At 38.4% G+C, this 5,660-nt stretch overlaps 1 pseudogene; it reads right to left on the bottom strand.

The window, feature by feature from the left end:
* Positions 1-910: 910 nt before the first annotated feature.
* LOC116560323 lies at positions 911-1,035 on the bottom strand (annotated as a pseudogene).
* Positions 1,036-5,660: the final 4,625 nt, after the last annotated feature.

Consider the following 5,660-nt stretch of genomic DNA (forward strand, 5'->3'; position numbering starts at 1 on the left):
GCCATACGGTAGGCATACTGCAAAGATATGGCAGGTTCAGCTTCAGACCACAGCAACAAAGAGAGTCACATGCATTTTTTGATTTCCCAGTGCATACTCTACCTTCATGAGATCAACTTTGAAAAAACAGGTTTTTGATGAGAAGATTGTGTGGAGGTTGTGCATGAAAAGACTGGGGGTTGGGCACACCTGGCTTTGCCAGTTAGTGATGTGTGACTGGGCAAATTCTTATTCTCTCTGTGTTTTAGTTCATTTTTCACGGAAATAGATAATGTTCGTATGTCCCTCATAGGATTGCTGCATCAAATGGGATAATGTTTTTAAGGCATTTAGCAAATGTCTCATGCATAATGAGTTCAATAAATGTTGGCTGGAGATTTGATTACTCCATCCCTCTAGCTGTAGAAGCAAGACAACACAGAGGAGAATCTTGATCTCAAGAACATCAATTACTTTGAGCCATTAGAAAAGTATCTAAATGGCATCTTAAAAAAAAGAGAGCCATTATACCATTCTTATATAAACGTATTTCAATAATAGTATATATTTTTGCAATTAAAGGAATATTCAACAGCTTCCTGAGAAATGCAGTCATACATTAGTGCTTATTCAGTTTCTGATGATGACATATAAATGAAATATGTAGTGCATATACCACTCTGCCTGATTCCCATGCTCTTGCTCTCATCTTGAGGATGAATATATTAAAGCTTAGATTCATGGAACAACTTGCCTAAGGAACTAAAAAACTGGGATTCTATATGAAACATCTTTACTAAGTGTGTTAAGCATGGGTGCTTTCCATTTGGTGTACATATAATATAATCCTCTACATCTGAATTCTTCTGCATATTAAAATCACTCTGGTCAAAACATTTCCTTTTTTATCTTTTTTATTTCTTTTCTTTCACATCAGGTGGGTAATGTGCCAACAAACTTTGTGTGAGATGTGCCTCCCTCAAACTGTTGTAACAATGCACATCTCATGTATTAGTGTGAAAATCCAATTATCATGCTTATGAACCACAACAGGATTGCAAAAAATATTGCCCCATTTGTTGAGATTTTCTCTCTTGACTCTTAAAGCCTCTTTTTCAGTCTTTTGAGTTTTGACATTATGTAAGGACTAGTAATAGTTAAATGTAGCAACTGAGAAGTACCCTTACAAAATTGGAAAGTAGGTTATTGCCTGAGAGTTGAAATAATAAAATCCATATATAATGGATGAGATGGGCCATCTCTAAAGTTAGGCTAAGAGATTAATTATCTTTAAACTTCTGACTAATGATTTTTGAAATTCCCCAAAAACCAGTAGATGAGATCTGGGTGTAATCTCAGTGAGACAGAATTAGAAGGTGATTTTAACACAGTAAGTGGAAATAATCAATTTCATTATATTATTTGCTTTAGAGTAAGGTATTGGAAGCAGACAAACTTCCACAGTGAAAGCTAAAAATGAGGGCCAGAGAGAAAAAATTCAAGTGTTTACATAGCCCTATCCAAGGAATAAAAACTAACTAGGTGGAGATTCATTATCAGGACTCACAACAATGATTGGAATGAGGAAGGACCATTAAGACTAATTATTGTGTTTTGTCTTCATGTTCTCCATCTATCCATTCATCCACCCATGCTCCCACCTATTTATTTGACAAATATTTTTGAATCTCTACCATCTGCCAAGCACTAGTTAGATTATAAACACATGAAAATGAAAGACACACACCTTGAACTCAGAGAATTTATAATCTAAAAGGGAAGAGAACAGAAAGACACATCAACCATGATTGATTGGTAAAACAGTACAAAAAGGAATGGTATCCAGCCCCACTTGAGGGGCTAGAGGAAAGAGTAGGTAGGAAGATAGGAAGAGTAGAGATGGGAATTGGTGGTGGTTAGGTTATAGTGACAGATGTTATGAAAAGAGTGCACGGGGAGGAGATGGGGAGGACATGACTAGTTTAAATTTGGAAGGATGTGCGGAAGTTTGGTATGCAGAGAAAGGGAAAAAAGACATTCTAGGCAGGGGCACTGTGTATAAAACAGAGGGAAGATTGAAGAAGTGAGGCATTTTCTGAGAAGACCAAGAAGTTTGTCAAGAGATGAGGCTACAGTTTAGCAGAAGGCAGTATATGAGGGGCCTCGCAGACAATGGAGAATATTTTATAATTATTCTAAAATAATGAATAATTCAATGATTTTGAGTGAGATTATTATGGATTTGTGTTTCATTTTTACGCATTATTGTTACTGCACTGTTATCAAGGGTGCAAGAAAGGAGACTCAGGAGAACCTGAAAAAAGATAGTAGTACTGGGAAATGAGAGAAGGAATGGATATGAGAAATAACTAAGTTACAGCATTTATATAGATTCATGGTTAATCTTTTGGAGTGTAGGTAAGGAAGGGAAGATGATTGCCCAGTTTCTGATTTGAATACAACTTGGTTGGTGCTGTGTTTTCTACCATTGTTAGAAAACACAGAGGAGCAGATAATGGGGAAGACGCGATGAGTTCAGTTTTGGGCCATGATGTTTGAGTTTGCCTTCTCAAGTGGAGCTTACCAGGAGCAGTAGGATGTGTGAAGCTTCTTTGGGAGAGAGGTCTGGGTTGCCTATTTAAACTGGGTTTTTTTTTTTTTTTTTAAACAACATAAAGACAGAATTGAAGCCATGGATGAGAATGAGGACTAAGGACAGAGTCTTAAGTAAATTAACATTTAGGCAGAGAAAAACTAAAGGAAACTCAGAACGTCCAAAGAACTAGAAGATCCAGGTGAGAGTATGGGCTTAAACTATGGGAAGAGAGAGTTTTGTAAAGAAAAGTGAACTGAATTTAATATCACAAAAAGTTCAAAAGGTGAGAAATGTAGATGTTCATTTGACTTTGAGATGTAGGGGCGCTCTTAGTCACCATTAAGTCCTTTTTATTACAAAATAGGAGTTATGATTATGACCTACAGTGTCCTGTGGGAAACTAGCTTACCAATTTTTTTTTTTTTGAGACGGAGTTTTGCTCTTGTTACCCAGGCTGGAGTGCAATGGCGCGATCTCGGTTCACCGCAACCTCTGCCTCCTGGGTTCAGGCAATTCTCCTGCCTCAGCCTCCTGAGTAGCTGGGATTACAGGCACGTGCCACCAGGCCCAGCTGATTTTTTGTATTTTTAGTAGAGACGGGGTTTCACCATGTTGACCAGGATGGTCTCGATTTCTTGACTTCGTGATCCACCTGCCTCGGCCTCCCAAAGTGCTGGGATTACAGGCGTGAGCCACCGCGCCCGGCCCCCGCTTACCAATTTTTAAAAGTCACTTAGTAATAATGGAGTCAGTGGCCAGGGGAAATGAGATCTTCCAGCAGCAACAATTTATGCTCATTGGACAAGTAGGGCAGCTACTGTGTTTTTCTGTGGGCTAGCAAAATTTTTTAATTTTATGTTTGGATTACAAACATGTTATTCCTCAAGATGTTTTTGTTGACAAGCAATTTGATCTATTTGTGTGCAGCCACTGTGGCTGATCTCACATTCTTATAGGGCTTTTGGGTGCTTTTATAGGGGATTCTTCCCTTATCTTCCTTCTTGATTAATTGGCTAAATCATATCATATCAATTTATTTCCAGAATGGTTCTGGTAGCATATGCTCTGGAAATCATCTCCCCTTGCTATGCCTCCCATTCCTTTAATTTTGAAACACGATTTGTGTGGAAAGAAGGTCATTCCATATTTATGTAATCACTTATGTGCTTGCTGTGCTGAGATCATATTTGATTTGTTAAAATGTAAAATGCAATTTTTTGAAGACTTTATTTTTCAGTGAAAGTTCATCAAGCTCTGCCTCCTAGTTATAAAGGATTTTTATGCTGATGTAGGGTTACTTAATAGAGACAATGACAAATATTGTTAAAGTAATCCATGCCTGAAATGAATGGGCTTAGCAGAAGGAAAAAGTATTTCTCATCTATTTCAGGGAGGCTAGAGATAACCAGCAATGCATCATTTTGGAGGAACAATCAGGAGGCTGTAAGAGATATATAAATTCATTCATTCATTCATTAAAAAATTAATTGAACACCTGTATCCCAAGCATTGTGCAAAGTGCTGGCCATGTGGTAGTTAACAAGATAAACAAGATTTCTGGACACACAAAATGGGAGAATGTAGTATATTTTTAATTTTAAGACTTGGAATTGAATTAGAAGTTGTCAGAAAAGGCTGAGAAAATGAAAATAAGACTTGGGATCTCCCATTTAAATTATCTGAGCAGACTTGGATAACATTCTTCTTGGGTAAACAAATCTCATTGGTTATTGAATTTAGGCCTGACACAGGAAGGATTTGGACTTACACTAAAGTTTTACACTCCCTGGAATCCTTGTGGTGTCATTCTTTCCTTAGTGTAATCCTCCCTCCTATACCTGTCATGCTATTTCTGCCAGAAACCTTTCTGTAGAGCTTGGCCATATAAACACAATAGTTAAGAACATGAGTTTTGGAATCAGACTGACCAGGGCTCTGGTTGTGTTTGTCATTGGTGAGCAATGTGTAACCATACTTACTTCATTGGACTCCTGGGAGACTAAGTGAAATGAGTACCCGAAGCTTTTGGCACGCAATATGCCTGATACACTGTAAGTGCCCATCATTATTAGCATTGCCCTGGCGTCTAATAGTGACCCCAGAGATAGTGCTAATGCAGAACTGAAGCAATAAAAAATAAATCCGCCTTTGTACTAGCCACCCTTGTGAGTCACACCTGGTAATAACTATTTTTATTAAGTACTTATTATGTCCCAGCTTTATCCTAAGTAACTTAGACACGAGTTGGCAGTATCTATTCCTCCTTATCACCCTTCTCTCATTTTTTTGTTCTTACTGTTGAAGTTCTGAGGACGTCCTAGAAATGGGGCATCCCCCCAAAATTGGAGTCAATAGGTTAGAAAGCCTACACAGGTTATGACAGAACTCTAATCTCTCAGACTCTCAAGTTGAAGAGTGCACTTTCCCTCAATGCTGTATTTAGGTCCCTTTCTTTATTTTCCTGACCAAGTCATCAGAAGTTGGTTGAGCAGAACAGATCCTGAATAGTTACCTTCATGACAAATAATAACTGTTACGTATTTCCCATGCTCTTCACCCCAGATATGTTTCTGTCTCCTCACTGTGGAAGGTGGTAGGGTGAATACCATGAAACCATGTGCTGCTTTCTTTTTTACCCCTGGCAGAGTTTCACCCTGGTTGAATGGGTTCAAAGAAAAGGTTTCACTCTAACTGCTGGCCTTACGGACACCTGGAACGTCTGAAGCATGATTATTATGGCTGACTTGTTCTGAAGAACTCAGTCTTTTCTCAGTTTTAGAGAGTGTAATTTTGTGTACTTGTGTGAAAGGAAGAGAAATACTGCCCTCAGAATTGAAAGTTCTATCACAGCATCACAGTTAGTGAGATGTCATGTGTACATTGAGCTGCAGATAATAAAGAAGGCGTGTTGAGCCCCCTATGGTGGCTGAAGAGCCTAACTCTTGGGTTGAAGAGGACAGACACAGGCAGGTTCTCTCCATCGTTGTAACTGCGATTCGCTCAGTGACCTGTTCTAATCTCCCTTTCTAAAATTCAGGCAAATGGTAGTACTTAGTCAAATTTCTCGCAAATTTGAAATGTCAAA

Source organism: Sapajus apella, unplaced genomic scaffold, assembly GCF_009761245.1.
Source record: "Sapajus apella isolate SASKATOON/1434 unplaced genomic scaffold, GSC_monkey_1.0 scaffold25, whole genome shotgun sequence".
Taxonomy (NCBI): Eukaryota; Metazoa; Chordata; class Mammalia; order Primates; family Cebidae; genus Sapajus; species Sapajus apella.